Raw genomic sequence first — 20248 nt, forward strand, 5'->3', positions numbered from 1 at the left:
GTTTGGTTCTAAAAGGTCTTACCATCCTTGAGTTTTATTGTGTATATAGCACCACATAAAGAAGTATAGAAGACAAAAATGAATCATTAGGCATGTCCCCACTATCAAGTGCTTTGTAATCTTTCATAGAAGGTAATACTTCATATATTAGACAACTGAAAATGGTTCAAAGACAACATGAAATATTGTGCCAAACTGAATATGATCAGATTGAATCAATAGGGTGGTAGAGAAGAAACACATCTGTGAGGACTATAGATAGTAGAAAGGGAAAACGAGGACTGGCTGAAGTTTTTCAGAAGATTCTCACAGAATATTGGTGGGAGAATACATAAAGTAACCCATAGGTTTTTCCAAAATTGTCATGAATTGAGTTTTATCAGAGGACATTAGGGAACTATGACTCTCTGGTACGGATCTTGGTGGGGTAGAGAGAAACAAGGGAAATCAGGAGGAAAATGGGGTCTTTAATTTGAGGGGATCCCAGAGGCAGAGAGAAAGTAAACTCAAAAGCCTGGTGTCTGGTAACTCTGTTTGAGATAATACAACTCTAAAGTATTAGATTTACTACTGTATCTCCAAAATTAAACTCCTTATAATCAAAAATAGAAACAGAACTGAGAGACAAATGGCTGAAGGCTCTAAGGTACTTTATGTTGGCTCACCAATTAAGATTTTTAAATCAAGTCAATACTTGATTTAAACACTTCTGTATCTTATGTAGTTTTTAAAAATATATTTATAGAAATTATTAACTTACTCATTATCTTTCTTATTAAGAACCTGATTTATGGCTAGGCATAATATAAACTCAACCAATACCTGCTCTTCATTCTTAATTAGGGGATTTAGGTTTTGCTGAAGGTTCACTTGTAAAGGCAGCTCATTCATTTCCAAATCAAGTTTTTACTTTTTAAAGGCCATTGTGTCTCTGTAGCCCCTTGTCAGCTTCCTGCTAAGTTTCTGTCCAAAAACTTAATTGTTAATAGCTCCCAGCTGTGCCACAGCCATGATTCTTTAACTCCTTCCTTTCTGGCTGCCAAATGGTATTCTGTGTTTGAGAAGTCAAATCCCCAATGTGGGCTTTTTGTAGAGATGAGGAATTAATTGCCAGGTAGGAAGATTTGATTGGACAGAGTGCACATGAATTTTACCAGATGCAAAGCCATGTCACATCTACACTTTTGCTCCAGTCTCTTAGGTTGAGGCGGATATGTGAACATTTACCTTGACTCTTGGATAACAACATCAAAGATCTTTCTTGATCTCTTATGTATTCTCAACTGACTTTTCAAATTTATTTATTTACTGAAGTCTCAACTACCTCCTTAAAGATGTTATCTATATTTAATCCCTACTGGCAATTCTTTGTTTCCACCTTTACTCCCCCATGTTGCCTTGATAAGCTATGAGTTTTCATGATTTTCAGCTCAAACTTCCAATGAGTCCTGCTATCAAATCCTATCCACGTCAGTGTACCAGGCAATCACAGTGCATCTTAACATCTGTGAAAGTTAACCAATTTTTAAATGTATTTTATTACTGCACACACTCACTACTATTTCATGTTGCAGAGGAATGTCTTTGGTAGCCCAGGTTAAACTGGTCTCATCCTTCATTCTGAGCTTTTTGTCATGAGAAGCATCTTTCTCTTTTAAGGGTCCTCCTTGAGATTAAGACTTTCCATTACCTCTAGTTCTTATTCTTCAAACTCTCTTAGTAACTTGTTTTTTCTCTTCCTACTTCCTACTTCCAGTCTTCTGTTTGCTGAGCCCCAGCTCTTCCTACTATTTCTGTTCCAAACCCTCATTTGCATCAGTCATCAAGCTCCAGTGGCCCTGGATGCCTTCATACACAGTGTGCCATTTTCATTTGCTATCCACACCATGAAACTGGTCCCAAACCCTCAGTTCACCATAAGCTCACTTGCCTTCCCGATCTATTGCTAGAATTTAGCTGTGATAAGAGTCCATAGGATCACCTCCCTCAGAAATGACCAGTGAGCAGCTTAGGAGTTGGTTACTTGAATAATAACAGACTTTCATGTCTTTTTCTTGTAACTTTGACCACTCAGCATTTCCGTCAACTCTTTTGATGACAGCTTCCCATGAAGGATTCCATCAATACTGAAAGAAATATGGTGATAACACTTATTGTCCTCTATAATTCCAGGCCTCGTATGTGGTTCTTTATAAGCTTGATCTCATTTAATTAACTAATGTGTTTGTTAATTCAACCAATATTTGTCACCTACAATAGCTAATATTATTCTGTGTAGGACACTAGATTATAGCATTTTATCATATGTATTCTCATTTTATCTCCACATAACCCTATGGGGGATAGACACTACTATTATTCTTCACATTATAAAGAAGTGAGGCATGGAGAGGGTAAATAACTTTTCAAAATTACCAAGTTATGGGGAGTCAAGTGAAGAGAGTGTTACTCCAGAGACCACATGAACTGAGGTAACAGCTATGAACAAAAGAGTCATAGTTCCTGTCCTCCTAGTATTTAAACTCCATTAGGAGGAGCCCATATTGTACAAATAGCTATACAAACAATCATTTAATTACATGTGTGGGCTCTAAAGACCAAAATAGGTTCCCATGATGGTATAGAACATGAAGACCTGACATGGTCTAGGAGTTCAGGAAGTCTTCCTCAACATAGTAACACTTACATTGAGACGAGAGTGAGTGGTATTGGGATCATGGTAGGGTGATCACTTCAGGAAAAGAAACAGAAGTGAACACAGTCTCCAAACAGTGGAGCATTGTAGTCCAAGGCAAAGATTTTGGTCTATTTGAAAGGCAATGGAAAACTATGCAAGGTTTTTAAGTTGGAAAGTGACTTAGATTTACACATTTATGTAGAAGAAATTAGAGGTAATTGGAAGCAGGAATGGTATATCAATTAGGAGGATGTTTTAATTGGCCAATGATGTTTCATTGTAATATCTATTTTACAGATGAAGAAACTAAAGGACAGAGAGCCTACACTACTAGCTTAAGTTGAAACAGCTAGTGTCAAAGGCAGGATTTGAATCCAGTTCTGTCCGACACTGAAGTTCATGTTACTCTCCACCACAGTAAGCTTTCACTTGTGAGTACAAATTAAGCTGTTCTACTTGCTGAATGTAACATGATATTAGAGCTCAGGATACCTTCACAGAGCACACACCTGGTAATTAGCACACTGTGAATTTTAACTCATGTCTTTGAGGCCAAATCTAGTGTTCTTTCCACACTGAGCTGTCTCTTGCTATTAGCCAACTATATGTTTCAAAATGATCCATCTTTATGATGAAAATGGAAACCATTAAGTCTTAAATGACATTAGTTATAAATCCAATATATGAAAATACCTGCCCAGTATATCTCACGGGATTGTTATGAGGTTGAGATAATATACATTAAAACACTTCATAAATTGCCAAGTACTATGCAAAAGTAGGGCATTACTGATGTTTGTTATATAGAAAACCAGAGTGCCATGGCAACTTGTCCAGTAAGAAAGGGACCTCAGCCTCAAATTATTTTGATATCAGTTGCCAAAAGAGCTCACAGATTTTAAAGTGTCAGTATATTTCAAAGATTTCTGCAAATCAGGAGCAGGGCTAAATAGACATAGTTGATATCCCTGTCTCCACCGTATTATATTACATGGTTATATCTATTCAGAGTTCAACTGGTTAACATTCAGTATAATTACGTGTCCTAGAGAAACCCATGTGTCCCAGAATGCTACCCAGTATGCCATTACTTTTATTTTATGAAGCAAATGCATTTTTTTAAGACACACCTGAAGTTGAGAATTTATCTTTACAATTTAAATTCTCAAGGAGAATGAAACAGAGGTACACAGTCTCAAATCAATAGTCATCTTTCTTCCATTAAAGAACGTTTAAAGTCTTTTATAGGATTCCATATCTTATCATTAGACCATTGCTAAAGATACTTTTGGTTTGACTTGATGTTTGTCAAACTGCAGATCATAAACCATTGGTGGGCTGTGAAGTCAATTTAATAGTCATAAACAGTATTTAAAAAAATAAAATAGAAGAAAGAAAAAATATCCAAGTGTGTTGCATATAGCAACGGTATTGCGTTAGAAAGCTTTTGTTTAAGTGGTAAACATACATGCCTGTGTACTGGGTCACAATAGAAAATGTTTTTCTTACTATAGGTCACTATCAAAAAACATTTTGCAATATGCTGGCCTATTGGCTTCAGGAAGAAAGCTGGTGTCCTTACATTTTTATAGGGTGGACTAATTCAAGCCTTAGCCCAACTTCAGGATGGAGAAGTGCTATCCAGGTTTGATGTAGATTATACTTGCTTCAATATAAGTATTTTTGAAAAGGTTTCTAAAAGGTGCACTGGTGGAGAAGGTGGTACATGGGGAAGCAGCGCTTCCCAGCAACAGTTGGTAAAAATAACCCTGAACTGATGGCTTCTTTAAGAAGAGGAGGGATTTTCAAAGCAGTAACTCAGAAGAGAATTTCTTCAATAACACATATAGAGGATGTACTTACTATGTGCTGGGCTCTGGAGTTACACATTTATTGTATATATTTACTAAACACGTGTATGGTACTCCCAAAGTGCCAAGCCCTGATCTCAGCGCTTTATAGACTTAACTCAGGTGAGCTATCAGCAGGCACTATTGTTAGCCCCTTTTTAAAAGAGAAGAAGTTAAGACATTAAGTAGATAAGGAACAACGAAGGGAATGCTCTTCAACAATATGTTCTGCTGCTCAGTGCTTCTCCTTAGTGCCCATCACTACGCTCAACAGTAAATGTGTTTTACCACTGATTCTAGTTTGACTCTCATCCATAAATCAAGGCTATGTGCATGTGTATGTGTGTGCTTGTGTGTGTGTGAGCATGAGCGCGTGTGTGTGAATGTGTGTGTGCAACATGTAAGCACTCATGAATGAAAGTGGTAGGAAAGACACTTGTAAGAATCCTGCTGTCACAGCCTAGAAGAAAGCTAATTTGCACTAGCTTGTCAGAAAGCAGTAGCTTCCCAGCCTTCCTCTGGCACCATTGACCTTCCCTACTTTCTGGTTAAAATAATAACAATAAAATGTGGGCTGTAGGCTCCTGTTCTCACCCTCTTACTCTCTCTCTCTCTCTCTCTCTCTCTCTCTCTCTCTCTCTCTCTCACACACACACACACACACACACATACAGAAACACACAAACATTAAGGTAAAATTCAAAGGGTTAAAATCTTCTGCCATGAGGCAAAACTTTTTAAATAATTTGGCTGGTGAGGAAAGGGGAAAGTGAGACAGGATTTGAAGAGGAGGGCTCACATGCTGACATGTTGACCAGGTTTTTCTGAGGCCTTGTTCTGAGCTAGAGAGGAAGAAAGCCTTATGACTTGGGTACAGAGGGTTTTTCTAGGTTGTTCTAAATGTTTCAGCATGTTAAGAAAGAAAGTAGACAGAAGATGAAAAGCCCCATAGGGCTAAGAGAAGAGAGAAACTCAGGGGAAAAGAACTACAATTAGGTTGAGAGATGTTTATAATTTGGATATCACTGATTTGTCTTTGGCGTGTGAAAGTATTACACAGTGTCTGTTAGAAGAAGGGTCTTTGTACCTAGGAATCATTTACCAACGCATTTTAAGGGAACCAGGAAAGCCTCATGTGAAAGAAGACTGAGACTTTTCCTTAGGTAGGAATAGAGAATAATAATGTTTAGGTCCTACAGGAAAATAAAAGATAGTAGAGTACCCAGAGGCCCCAAATTCCACTAAGTAAGTTAGTGAAAGTTGGTTATTATTTCCACATGTTCTTTAGTGTCTATCACGGCATATTTCAATATGGCAGCAGCTTAGACCTCAGTCCTAACTGTGTGGAGGATGGAAGAGTGTGATGAGGACAGGCAGGAGATGAATCCCTGAGATAAGCCTGTCATTCCAACAAACTCCGATCAACTGGCTGGACTTCCAGAAAGCCTCCTAGCTGGCAGTGATTTCCCCCTTTTTCTGACTTCCTTTATATTTGCTTGTTGCACTGACACAATTTTTTCACTCAATATATGAGATTATTGGATAAAATGCTTACCACCAGATTAGAGGGACAGCTCCTTGAAAGTACGGAGGGACTGTGTTATTCACTTCACAGTATCCACAGCACAGAGTATCATATCCTCCATGTAGTAAACCCTCAATAGATGTTTACCGATTAAATGAAATGCAAGACCTCACAAAGTTCCAGACAAGAGGGCTTTGCATACCCCTGGAGCTGGTCCTTCTTTTTTTGTTTATATACTGTTTTCAAAGGCCTTCTGAACATCCCTTTAGATTATGTCTCAGTCTTTGGGGATATTTTCAGGAGACAACATCTGTATAACCCCAATTCCTATCCCAAGTTGGCTCTCTCAACTCAAATCAGGAGCCGCGATAGACATTTTAAATACGAACAGAAAATGTTTGTCCCAAACACACATGCAGCATACTTCTTGTATTTATTGATTCCCTCTAATATGGAGTCCACCTTTATGCTCAGAAGCCAGATCCAGACAATCAATGTCCCAAAGACAATTTGCATGTATCTTTGGAAGTTCCATGCACAGCTTTCCTGACATTGAAGTCAAACTCTCAGAAGTGTGATTACTAAACTACCATGCCCACAAATGGCCATACTCACAGGTGTAGAAAAAAACAAGGGTAGTCTAATCTGCTGTTATATTTATGTAATGAATAAAAGCCATTGACCTTGAAGGTTCTAAGACGTGTGTATTTCTACACAGGGCATCTATTTGTGGGTAAGCTAGTGCGGGCTGAAGGCTAACATCAGTACAGACTGTGCGAACTACTTTGCTACTTAGAGGTAACAAGGTACATTAGGAGAGAGTGCAGAGAAATGTCATCAGTTCCCCATTTCGTGTTTCTTCATATATAATGTTCTAGTGTGAAATGTCAGCTTCAGCTTCTACAGGTTATTTGTGTGGGGGCAATTTACGAAGTTATCTGGCTTATGAAAGAGAAATAGATTCTGGATGTACCTCTGGTTTTGTTACTAAAAATATTAGGATAATGGCATTAACAGAAAGAAGTAATGGAGAGGTTAGGAAGATGTAAAGAGAGAGAGAGAGAGGGGCCCGACACTTCATAAGTATAATTAGAATTCTAAAATCTCCCTTCCCCACATTCAACCTCCATGAGGCTCGTAAACATCTGCAAGAATCTCCCCCATTCATTGCTTCTCAGACAGTGTGGGTCAGCCTCTAGATCTGTCAGTTTTACCCATTTGAATTTTGTTAATTGAGAACAACCTGCAACCCAGTGTGTCAGGATGCCAGACCCTCTGCTTCCCTTACTAAGTGAGCAAGCTCTCTGTGACTTCATGAACATTAGTCGCCCTTCCTGCCCAACTGCCTGTTAGTCTTTTGCAAGCCCTTGATACAAGGTTAGTTTGCTATTCTTTCATTCTTTCAACAATTCTCTTTACTGAGTATTTTGTAAGCATCACTGTGCTAGGTGCAGGTGATGCAAAGGTGAACAAAATATATCCCCTAATCTTAGAGGGAAGACGGACATGTGAGCAAACAATTCCAGCATGATCTCAATGTGTTTTATTCTGGGTTGCTATGGGAACACATTGGCGAGGCCCTTACCCCAGTCTGGTAAGGAGGTGGTCAGGGGAGGATTCCAGAGGAAGTGATGTTTGGGCGGTGGAAGATGATTAGGAGTTAGCTTGGGAATTGGTGGGAAGAAGGAAGAGGAAGAGCCAGAAGGGGAAGTTCACAGCAGTGATCAGTTTTCACAAAGACTCAGAAGGGAGGAAACGCATAGCCGGACTGGGGAAATGCAAGCAGTTTGATACAGCTGAAGCATCAAGTGTAAGACTGGAGGACTAGGCATAAAACAGGTAATGAAGGGCATTTAAAGTCATAGCAAGGAGTTTGGACTTATCCTGAGGGCCATGGGGAACCACTGAAGGGTTTAAAACCAGGGACTGACAGATCTGATTTGCATTTTATAAGGCTCTCCAATTGTAGCAAGGGAACAGATTGGAAGCAGACAAGAGACTGAGTAGATGGTCCTCACAGTAATCCCGAGGAGAACGTCAAGGGCCTGGCCTAAGGGAGTTGTGAAGAGGAGGTGGGGGGAACGGCAAGGAATGATTGGCCACAACACATGGCAGGCTGATTGCACGTGGGATGTGAAAGGGAACGGGAGCCAGGGATGACCCCTGCCTTCTGATGACAGACTCCTGTCAGCTTCCCAGTGTGCTTAGTACGTAAGACCTGCAATTACCAGGTACAATTTTATCTTTCTTTTTCCTCTCATTTGATTAGATTTAATTTTATTTGTTCTTCTTTTATAGGAGAAAATAACGTTAATTCAGCTCTTGGCTGTGATATCCTTTCTAACTTTGCAAACCAATAATAGCACATAAAGATGAGGTTGACTAGTAGAAAAGTTTGAAAAAATACTATTAATTTTTTCAGAGGGCAAAAAAAAAAACACCTATGCCATATGCATAAAAGTTTCCAATTAGGTTAATGTACCTTAAACTGTATTAGTAATTAAGTGCTTTGGGTATTAAAGTACCTACTCTAGCTTCAGGCTGTTTTTGATAAATCCTTCGACATTTTCCCAGTTAAGGAGGAGAGACAGCAGAGGAGGCCTCACCTGGGATTACAGAGCTCTTGGCTCTATTCCCCAGCTTTTAGCAGCTTACTCTGTGACCTTGGTAAGGATGTGTTAGATCCCTAGCCTTCAGTTGTCCTATCTGTAAAATGGCAAAAATAAAAATATGGCAACATGACTGATCATGTAAAGACTTCCCTTAACACAGGGCTTAGAACTCAATAGGATAGAGCTTTTTGGAGGGATGGGGTGTGGGGCTAATTTGGGTTTGGTTTTTATGTTATTTATTCTACTTAGGGACATAGTAATCTGTAAGTAACAGAATACTTTATATTTCTGGCATCTATATCCATATCTATGTGTATATCTATATCATCTATATCTATATCTATATCTGTATCTATCTATATATACTGACAACATACAAAGTTGGCAGATAGGCAATCTATGACATCCATACAAGACGCATGGGGCTATGGTAACTCACCAAGTCATCAAGAACCCAAGTTTCTTCTATAATATATTTATACTCTGATATCCTTAGCATTTGCTTATTACTGGATAGTAGTTGTAGCTTCAAGCATCATATGTTCATTCAGTAAGAAAAAGTAGGAAAGGTTAGTGCCAGGTTCATTTCTCCCATTTGTCAGGAAGAAAACCACTTTCCCAGAAACAGTGCCATAACTGCCTTGGACTCCCATCAACAGAACTGCAAATCCACCCCAACCCTCCGCGCAGATCCCAGGGAAGCTGGGGAAGTGAGTGGGAAAGCACTGCGGAGCTTTTACTGCTTCCACAGTGAAAGGGGGCAAGAAAGAAGGGGGGTGGGAATAGGTGTTGAGTGAGCGAATCAACAGCATCTGTCACACCTGCTAAACAGAGCACCATCAAAAGCAGGAGAGTGAACCATTTCTCAGGAAGAAAAGCACTGAAGGTCAGGCTGGAGCTGAGGCTTTAGAAAGGCAGCTTGCACTTGGCAGATTGCTTCAAATTTGGTGGGAGCTTTTGAGTAATTTCTTTGGTCCAAATTTGTGAAAATCTGGCCCACCCCAGAAGGTGAATTATAGAGAAATCTGAGTTCTTTATTTAGCACGTAGACCTAGCAATGAATAAAAAGCACAAGCAGAGAAGGGAAAGAGAGAGAAAGATGTATGTAGGAAAGTGGGAGACAATTCCTGAAGAAGCCTAGCTTATCTCTGACCCTTCAGACTTGTTCATTGTGGGGTGTGATAGGGAGCGTCAAAGCCCAGGGCAGAAATATTCAATTGCTTATTTGTGTGATGCCCTTGAAGGAGTTACTGACCTGGCATTTGGGGACACAGAAGTAAAGGGTCAGTACAGGTGAACGTGCTCCGGATTCCCACATTGGTTCACCCTCCAATGTGCCTTGATCCTCTACCACTTCATTGGAGACAGCCTTCCTCTGCTTCTAACAAGAAGACAAGGATTGTGCAAATATTTTCTCCATTAAGTTTGAATAAGGCCTCAATTTTATTTTCCTTTTCAGATGATCATTTAACAAGGTTTATTGTTCATGCTTATATGCCTCGGGTAGCCTATTAGGACGTTAGGGAAAAACTGCCCACCATTTTTTTTTTTTTTTTTAAACCTGGAAACAAAACATGCAGAATTGCAATTTCTATTCCTAGAGAGGAGTGACAGATCTCAAATCTGACCACCCACACACAATGCCTCTCCTTGACCTCTGATCTCACAAACTGGTAAGCTTGCACTGTGTGGTGGCTGGTAAGTCTGTCAAACTACAGATCACCTTTTCTTTGAGCCTTCACCATTATGTAATCCTACATAGTCATTGAGACTGAAAAGGGGGGAAAAAACAAAAAAACAAAAAACCTGTTTTAAAAAGTCGGCTTCCTCAGTAAGATTGTCACTTCCCCTTTTCTCAAATTAAATGTTTTCTTGGAGAGGGGATTGTGTGTGTTTTCAGATGTCCCAGTCTGGCTCGGGATCCCAGGTAGATTCTGTGGGGCAGGGCTGGATCATGTAACTCATACATGATAGAGTAATGCAGGAGCTCTCAGACAGAGCTCAGTGAGAAGAAACAGACTCCTTAGCTGGTGAAAGTGGACCAGCAACTCAATTGCAAGGACACAGGAGAATTACCAGGGAGGCTCTGACTACAGAGCAAAGCCTTGTCTGTGTATTTTTGCATGCATTTGTGCCACTACTAATCTGTCTGCTTACAATGCAATAGCCCAGGTCCTTTACTAGATTGAATGTATCCAGGAGAAGAGAAGCAAGCTCACAGACAATTAAGACACATTTATGAACAATATGGTAAGTGAAATTTGAGTTAATAAGCACCAAATATATTTTCACATCACTCTGCTCCAGTGACTCAAAACCACATAGCTCACACTCTGAAAATCCATCACAGAGATACCATGGTGCCCTTGATGAAGTATACACACTAATTGTTCAAGAACTGCATCACTCGTGGACACACATTCAAGGTCCCTAGCAACATGATTACCAAAATTTGTTCAACCCAAAAGGTTCTGATTCCATCATCCTTCAGTTCTCCCCAGAGATGACACATAAGCACTCCAGAAGCAAGGGTACAACAGGAATTCTAAAGATATCCTCCTGGTGAATGGAATATGGCATTGGATATTCATCCCTTTCCCCTTTGTGATTTCCTATAACAGGGTTGAGAAGAAAGGATGAAGTGGGGGCACAGTTCAGAGTAGTTGGGAGAACAGGGGTTTCTTATGGAATGAGTTGGTGTACTTAGTTTCTAGTCCTAATTAGACATCCCAGTGTGGTCACAGTAACATGCTCTGATCCTCTCTGAGAACGTCACCATCGAAGAGTCTGAACCACAGCAATTTTGAAAAGTCTCTCAGGCTTAGGAAGCAGCCTTTGTGAATTTATGCATCAGCGTAAATTGCAGCCTGTTATGTATGAACTTCAGGATAATTTTCTCTCTAGGATTTTTCAAGATTCCCTCAAAGTCTTAGGACATGATACTGTTGTCTTGAGGATTCCTGACTCCTCATCCAACCCTATGTTCTCTAGTACATGTACAACCTGAGTTAAATGAACATATATTTGCCCTGATATATATCTATTTAAAATTAAGAAAACTAAGGACTGATACAAAAATTTCTATTCAACTTATTGGTCAGAGTTTAAAAAGAAAGCTCATGTTTATATTTTACACATTTCATTATAGTTGCTGAGTTCTTTCTGAATGAGGAACATCATTCTGGAAGATGCAATAGCCTATTTATGGCTCCTTTCTGGACTGATCAGCCATCTTGAATATACTGACTATTGTACGCACACTATCCTCCTCACTTGCCTCATGAGCCCCATGAAAGCCCTCTGATTTTTCTGCTCTCGGCACTCCCAGGTGGCTATTCTCTTGGCCTCTGGGGTTTGGGACAGTAGGCTTTAGCTTTAGGGTGAAGAGCTGCTAGGAAATTTTTCCTTTAGGAAGAAACACAAAAGTTCTATCTATTTTGGGGGCAGTTTTGCAGGCGCTTTTTCCTGGTAGTTGTAGCTCCCCCTGCTGCCCAGTTAGGAGCAAGAGCGGACAAAGGAATCTGAAATGAAACCAAGCAAAGCCTGCCTGGAGTCAAGTTGGCCCCAAGAGCCAGCAATTGAAGGCGATTAAGCCTGAGCTCAGAAGTCTAGGGCCTCAAGCATGCCCGGTGAGAAAAGGCAACGCATGATTCAGGAAGGCTGACTTGGGTCTTTGAGGTCGGGGTGCAGCAAGAGTCGAGGATTACATTTTAAACATGGCTCCACCAACGATTGGTCAAAAGTAAAAAATACGAAGAAAAGAAAGCCTTATGTTCACACACAAGTGTAATCAACTAGCAAGTTCTCTACTCCTCCATCATACGCTTACTCCCCGATGACATTGCTTTTTTTGTCTCCTAACACCAGCTCTACCAGCTGTTTGTCTGGGGCCAAGTTACATAATCTCTGCCTCGGTCCCCTGTTCTGTAAAAGGGAATTATTTGATGATTCAATGGAAAAAAAAATGTATATATTGATTACGTTGCCTGGTACTTGTATAGAAGTAGTCACCACATGTTGGCTGTTATTATTATTCAAGTTAATATTTTTTAAGTCATTAGTTCTCAAACTTGGCTGCACATTGGAATCACCTGGAGAATTTTTTAAAATACTGAATCCTGTGTACCAGTCCTAGAGATTCTGATTTAATTGATATGGGGTGTGGCCTGAGCATTGGGCTTTTTTTAAGCTCCCAGGGTATTATAAGGTGCAGGAAAGTCTGGGAACCATTGCTCTGCGGCCCCTCACGTCTCTTCTCAGAATCTAGTGTCTCACAAGGAGACGGTCCTTTGTGCTAGGAAGAATGAGGATGACTTCTGCAGTGTCAGACTATGGAACACCGAGAAATACTCTAACTCTTTGCTAAAGTATGGTCCTCAGATCAGCAGTCTCTGAATTACTTGGGAGCATTTTAAACTCGCAGGTCTCACCTTGGACCTACTGGATCAGAATCTTCATTTTAACAAGGTCCTCACGTGATCTGTACACACAGTCAATTTGGAAACGCCATGTTCTTGCTCACACTTTCTCTCTTTCTTCTCCCTCTTGCTCTGACTTATTTTATTCATCATGCAGAATAGTGTTGAGCATTTCTGACAAGAAAATATCCTTGCAAAAAAAAAAAAGGAAAAAACAAACTCCTGGTGTTTATTTCAATAATCTCTTCAAATTCAAATCTCCTTAGAGTTAATTTCTTTCAGTTGTCAGATGTAGTTTGAGTTTTTAATACCTGTCTCAACTCACAAGCACCCACTTTATGTCTGCTGATATATGTGTACTGGGCCTCTTATGTAGCTTCTAAAAATATTTCTTCTAGGGCTAGTGTGAATGCCTTGATCGGGCCAGCTTTGGTCTATTGTTGAGCGGGGGTCAACATTTGATAGAGGATCTCTGGTACATCACAGCTGTGAGACCAAATTTAGAGGAATATTATTATTTACTAGAGGTTCAGAAAGGAAATAAAATCTTCCATTAGAACCTAGTCATTAAGGTTAACAGTAAACCATAAAATGAATGGAATGTTGGCCCTGTAGACAGGTTCCAAAAAAAGACAATGCAAATGTTTTTTAACTAAAATGTGGGGCGACAGGACAGGGCTTTGGAAGAAAAGGAGAGGAGCAGAGTGAACCATTTAGAAAGGAGAACACTCCCCAACGGGAATTTAGCTCCTATGACATTAGCATTTCTTCCTCCCTCCCTCCCCTCCTCCATCCTTCCCTCCCTCACCCATCCTGTTTCAAAAAGAAAAATATTTAAACATGAGTTTTAAAAGAGTCATACTGAGATAGAAACAATACAAAAATTACTATTGCTGTCTTCACTTTTTTCTCTCTTAATCTCTTTCTAGAGACACGATGTCCTCTTTATGACGCTTCTATGTATATAAACGATTTAGAGGAAAACACTGAAACCAAATCCATAAACGTGCAAAGGCTCTTGGATTGGTGGGGAGGGGGGTAGAATGAGGGGGAGACACAAATTGCAAAGAGCAGAATAATCAGATACAGAGAGACTTTGATCTTCTGGAGACCTAAGCTAATAGATGTTAAGTGCAGTTCAGTGGAAGTAATAACCCATGAAGAAAACAAAATCTGCAAAATGATAAAATGCTGCAGTCTACTGATCAAGGAAGACATTGGAAAATTACTATGAAAGCATCCTTAGCCCAGCAGATCCAAGGTGAAGAAAGGACTGCGTCTGCCAACCAGCAGCCAGACATTCCAGGCAGACTTAGCCAGTCTCCCATTTTGTGGCCAGATTAACACTCCGTGGAACCTGAATGCTTTCTCACTGAAAAGGCATGAACTGGCACCATCATCACAGCTCTGGGCTTCATAATCTCTCCCAGTGACGCCATAGTGAATCACCCCAGGGCTAGCCATGTGCTCTGTGGGGGCATTCTGGGGGCCTTTTGTTACTGGTAATCTATTAGTGCAAGTAAAGAATTTCTGAATTGTCTCCAAATGAAGTGCTATTCTTTTTTTGTTTTGTTTTGTTTTGTTTTCATCAAGACACAATTAAGACACATTGGACATCATTCAAGAAATCAAAATATTACCAAGTAAATAATTTTGAAAGAAGTTAGAAAATTGTGGACATTTCAATACAATTTAAAAATCTGGAAACTTTATAAAAGGGAACTCCTTAATACAAGTTTATTTAAGTAATATTTTATTATGCAGATTAATTTATTGAGCAATGGCTACATTATATACATTGTATAAAGTGGGGCAGAATTAATTTAATCTGTCAATAGACCAAACTAAATTTTGTTAGCTAAAGAAAATCTAAAACTTGAAGCAGTTAGATAAATTGAGTTTGGACAAACTCTTTACTGTGAAAAGAATGAAAAACAAACAAACAAAACAAAAACAACCACCAGAAAATGTGAGTTAAAAGTCAGGAAACTGGGAGAAAATGGAGAATGCATTAAAAAAGCCACACCTTCCTACATTTCATGTAATGGCTAATTAAACATATGGAATACATTATATAAACCACATATTAATGTGTTTGGATAGGGCAGGAGCAAACAGATGAAAATAAAAGAAAGCTCTGTGGTTGTAATCCAGGCATGATGTGGACAAGCTCTGTTGGGCACAAACATTGGTTCATCTTTGAAAAAAAAAGGACATTAGAAAACTTAAAAGGAACATCTTGCTTAAAGCATTCTTCTTATCAAGAGAAAAACTGAAGTTGGCAAACCTCAGATAACAATGTAGATTTGTATTATTGATGGCCAAAAAAAAAAGGAAAGAAAAGGAAGGAAAATTATACCACTGATTTGTTCCAATGCATTCAAGCCTCCAGACTGTTTCCTCATGCTGAAAAGACATTGGTTAATATCCACATGTACCCTTATAATCACTGTGCTGCCCCTCCATGGAGATATTTATAGAGACTGGCCCTTTAATATATATTTACCTACGGGAAACGGATACTGGGCCCTCGTGATGCCTAAGGGACTTAATGGAAAATTAAAACTCCAGGCCTTCCAACAATTATTGGAAAAAGATATTTTATGTAATGTATGCATTTATTGTTTAAACAAGTTTTGAGTCCTTGTTTTGAAATCCTCTGGTATGGGCCTGGCTCCTACTAGACTGACCATGCGGTTAAGATGAGAATGTCCCAGCCTCCAGTTACCAGTCCACTCCTCAGCCTGCTGTGTCATGCTGCCTCTCACCCACAACCATCCTTATCTATTATAAGCATATAACACAATTTAGACTAAGCATGCTGAGTGGATTAACTAATGATTGCAAACCACTTTGGAAATAGAAAATAGCCCATACATGCACAGAATTAGTAATGATTAGATGATAGACTGTCCTAAATTTTACTTTTCATTCAAATAAACCTTTTCTTGATGATGGAAGTTGTGCTATTAAACAAAAGTCTTTATTTTTTTTTAATAAAGGTTTTCACGGTAGTTTCATTTGAGTTGAATTTCTGTTCTTCAGGCCCATATTTCTGCCAATTTCTATCTCTTGTGCTTTCTCTGGCACAACTGAAAGAACAAAGTTAATAACAGAGAAAGGACAAGCTTTAAAAAGTGCTGCATTTATCGTCAGTTGTAATTCTGCTATTAAATGGTCTTGGCATTTGGGAAATTCTTCTCAATCTTACTTTTTTTCTTAGAGGAAAAAAAAACACCTGAAAACATGGAATTTATACTAAAAATAATCCTTCTCCATCCTTTAGTTTCTCAGTCTTTCCCCCCCTTGCACTCACTGTTTGACCTTCTACCTCTGTCAGGCGTACAAGTTAAACGCTGAGCCTTTGTTTCCGCTTACCTTTCCTAGAAGGAACACACACTCATGCTCTTTCACACACACACACACACACACACACACACACACACACACACACTCTATTTGCGTAGAATTATTTTTCACTCTGATTTCTGCCTGTGGAACAGATTGAAGATTTTACCATCCAAAACCCACAAAGAGAAAACTCCTACTGTGGTCTTCAGAATTTCCATTCAGTTGATTCGCCTGCCAAGTTCAGTGACCAGTACCGCCGCTCCTGATGGTGGGGAGCATATGGTACTGCTGTGAATAGTTTTGCTCTCACTGCTGTGAAATCCCACACCCTCCCACAGAATGTGTTTGGAGAAGCAAATGGTAAGTGTCGCTATTCAGCACAGTTCTGTCTCTGCCTATAGAACCTAGTCCTTTAAACAACAAAATGAAGAAACAACTGCATGTCTTCACAGGCAGTGGTTTAGTATTCAGCTTCAGGGTTAATGGTTACCTGTTACTGTTAACCATCCCTGCTCCCCAGGAAGGGAGGCTTATCCTTTACACATCCTGGATTTGCCAGGATCCATCGTGGTAAACCAACCACCCATCATTTTGCCTTCCTCTTTCTTCTCCTCCTTCTAAAAAGAAAAAAAAAATCAAAGTGGGACACAATCTCTAAATTAAACCAGGGCTCCGAAAAGAGCACTGTTCTTGGAGTTAGAAAGCCTAGAGCATCAAACACTAACTCTTCCTTGTAACTCTGGGCAAATGTCATCCGTGCCTCTTCTCTGAAACAGATGGTGTGAACCCTCACGCCCCTTCCAATTCTAAGATTATATGTATTTGTCTAGTCCAACTCCTCCCCACTGCCAACTTCATCTCCAGGAAAGTCTCCTTCTAAACCATTCAAAATAAATGATTACCTTTTGTTTTATAGTATAGCTTTCAGGAATTTACTTCATTGCTTTTTTTCTGGGACTATACACCTCCACTGTCAAGTGGTTCTTTCTTGTGTTTAAAAAAACCCTCTCTTACTGCCATATAAAGTCACTCCTTCCCTCCTCCCCACCACTCGGTGTGCCACCCTCCACCCCTGTTTCCTGTGAAAATAGAGAGCAACTCTGAAATCTCACTTATATTTTTTTCTTATTTGTGCTTACTGTTACCAAGTCATTCTTTCATGTGGTACAAGTTCTGATGTTCTTATTGTCTCTTCTGCTGCTCCTCCCATCATGACCACGCTCCTGGTTTGCCAACACAGGTGTATGTTGGATGAGGGTCTGACTGGGGGCTGTTTGGAAGCCTGCCTGTGCTTCCGCGGGTGCCACATGCGCTGGTGTGCAATGGGAAGGAAGAGGAGGGGGCAGACCTTCCTCTGCTGCTGAAGAGGGCTGTAGAAACTTAAGTCCTAGACATGCTTCAGTGGAGGATGAGGATTTGTCCAGATGGGAAGCCTCAAATACAGAGGCACTTTTCCATCTACTTATCTTGAGTCTCAATGATGCTGTTTATAAGTGAGCTATTCAAATGGAGGGAGAAACCCACAGAGAAAGAAAAATAACAGGTTGGAGTGATTATGTACAGTAGGAGAGGCCCTAGTAGAAGTCCAGTGGGAAAGGAAGAAGGGAATAAAATTAAGAATGATTAATGGCAGATCTCTAATGGTTTCACTGGATCCAAAGGAACAGGGCAATACAGAGTAAGAAACACTTGATATTGGAAAGAAGCATAAGTGTGAAAGAAATAGATCATTGTACAGATGCTGACAGGCTCTGAGGATAAGGAAGAATCCCTCAACAGGAGAAAGGAGCTGCTCTCCCACCCCCCACAGAGATGCCCTAGATGGCATGGCATTTTCTCCTGGTCTTTGGGAAATTCCCTTCATATTCATTCTAGCAGGGCCAACTAGAGTAACTGTGGCAATAAGGTGAGGGTGAATCTGTATCCCTCCTTCTAAATATGCCTTTAAAAGTGCTGTAAAGGGTGTGTGTGTGTGTGTGTGTGTGTGCGCCTGTGTGTGTGTGTGCGTGTGTGTTCCTCAAAGTATCTGCCTGAGAGTCAGAATATAGATCAGATTTTTAGTTTTGTGAGACCGAGCTTTACTCTCCCTCCAACCCACTCTCTCGCACTTCCCACCTCGTCCACATCAAGTTTAGTATTGCTGCAATGTTTAAAACTACCCACAATGGGTAATAATAATATCTACCACTTATGAAGTTCTTAATATATGCCAGTTTTTTCCTGAATTTTCACAGCAAGATATGAGATAGACGCAAACATTTATGTAGCAGTTTTCAAATGTCAGACAATATTCCAAGTACTTTACATGTACTAATTTAATTAGGTATTATTATACCGTTTTACCTTATGAGGAAACTGAGGCACAAAGATGTAAATAACCTGTCTAGAAAGAGCTACTAAGTAGCAGAGTCAGGATTCAAAACTCATGTCTGACTTATCTCATTAGACTAAGAGCCACAAGAACAGCAATTACATATGGTTTTGCTGCTAACTGTCATATCTTCAATACCTGGAACACAGTAACCAATCATACATACTGGTTGAATGACTGAATACAGAACCTAACCCGTTATCCTCACTGTGATAGCAGGGCCCTGAGCAAACAGACTTTCTCCCAAATCAAGTGAAATACCACTAGACAAGCAATAACATTAGGGACATCATCGTTCATTCAATCATCATTCATTCATCAAATACTTCTTGAGCACCTACCATGTTCCAGGCCTTAGCCTAGGTGTAAGTGGCACTTTCTTTTTTGAGAGAGAAATGTCTCATAACTTGCCTGAATACCTCCCATACCTGGACAGGTTTGCCTCTAACTTGACTCCACACTCTCTTAGTCCTCCCACAGTTAACACAATGGACCCAGCAACATGGGAGGTCAGTTCTGATCCCATGCAGGAAACTCTGAGCCATATATCTGTTCTCCAATAGTCTTAGGCTTGCCGGACCCATTAGGAATGACTTCATACTGGGGAGAACATGGGGACTACATGCAACAGATCTCAGAGGGAGAGACTGCAAATTGGAAGCATTTTACTGTTTTCTCCTTTTGTTTTACTCTGAAAACTTTCCAGAAGGAGAGATCTATTTGAGTGGTTTGCAGAATTCATCTTAAGGTCAGCTCTGGTTAAGTTGGGGCCTGGCAGCTGTTGGACTTCAATGTTGCTACACAGCTGCCAATTGAGCTGGATGCTCACCTTCCACCTCATCAGTGAGTCCTGGGCTGCCTGGACGCCCTCTGCAGGCTCCCCAAACAACCTGGCCTCTATGCAACGTGGAAGGGTCAGGCCAAAAAGAAAATCCGTCTTATACTTTGGGTGAAATAGATACGAGGAGTTCAGAATTTTAAGTTTTGGTAAATTTTAGGAAAACATGGCTGTCCATTGTGTCACATAGTAGGTACTCAAAGGACCTATTCTCTTTATTTCTATAATTAGCATATGCTTTTAGCTGCAGAGGATTGAGTCAACATAGTGCCTGGCAAATAGCAGACATTCAAGAAATCTGTGTACAATGAAAAAACACATGTATACAATGATATAACAGAGAAAATGAGGCATCAAAGAGACTCAAATTCTAGCCCCTGGATTTTCTATTAGTAAGATAAAAATATGGAAAATTATCTCTCTGAGGCTCAGTTCTTCCATCTAAAAAATAAAGAGATTAGATGAGTTCTAAAATTCCTTCCTGTTCTTCAATTGTACAATTGAAAGGTTACATAGAGGCAGTATTCATCATAGAAAGAACAGAGGACAAAGCCCAGAGTCCACAGACAGGATTTAACTCTCGACTCTGCCACTGACTAGCCATGA

General features: G+C 39.9%; 1 long non-coding RNA gene across 2 annotated transcripts; it reads left to right on the forward strand.

The window, feature by feature from the left end:
• The first annotated feature begins 7737 nt into the window (after positions 1-7737).
• Positions 7738-15369, forward strand: LOC109458286 (uncharacterized). Of its 2 annotated transcripts, XR_012497295.1 has the most exons (4): positions 7738-7891; positions 10266-10337; positions 10832-10914; positions 14012-15369. It is a non-coding gene; the product is annotated as an uncharacterized LOC109458286 (long non-coding RNA). The 2 variants fall into 2 exon arrangements; XR_002139201.2 differs by lacking the exon at positions 10266-10337.
• Positions 15370-20248: the final 4879 nt, after the last annotated feature.

Source organism: Rhinolophus sinicus, linkage group LG06 (genome assembly GCF_036562045.2).
Source record: "Rhinolophus sinicus isolate RSC01 linkage group LG06, ASM3656204v1, whole genome shotgun sequence".
NCBI lineage: Eukaryota > Metazoa > Chordata > Mammalia > Chiroptera > Rhinolophidae > Rhinolophus > Rhinolophus sinicus.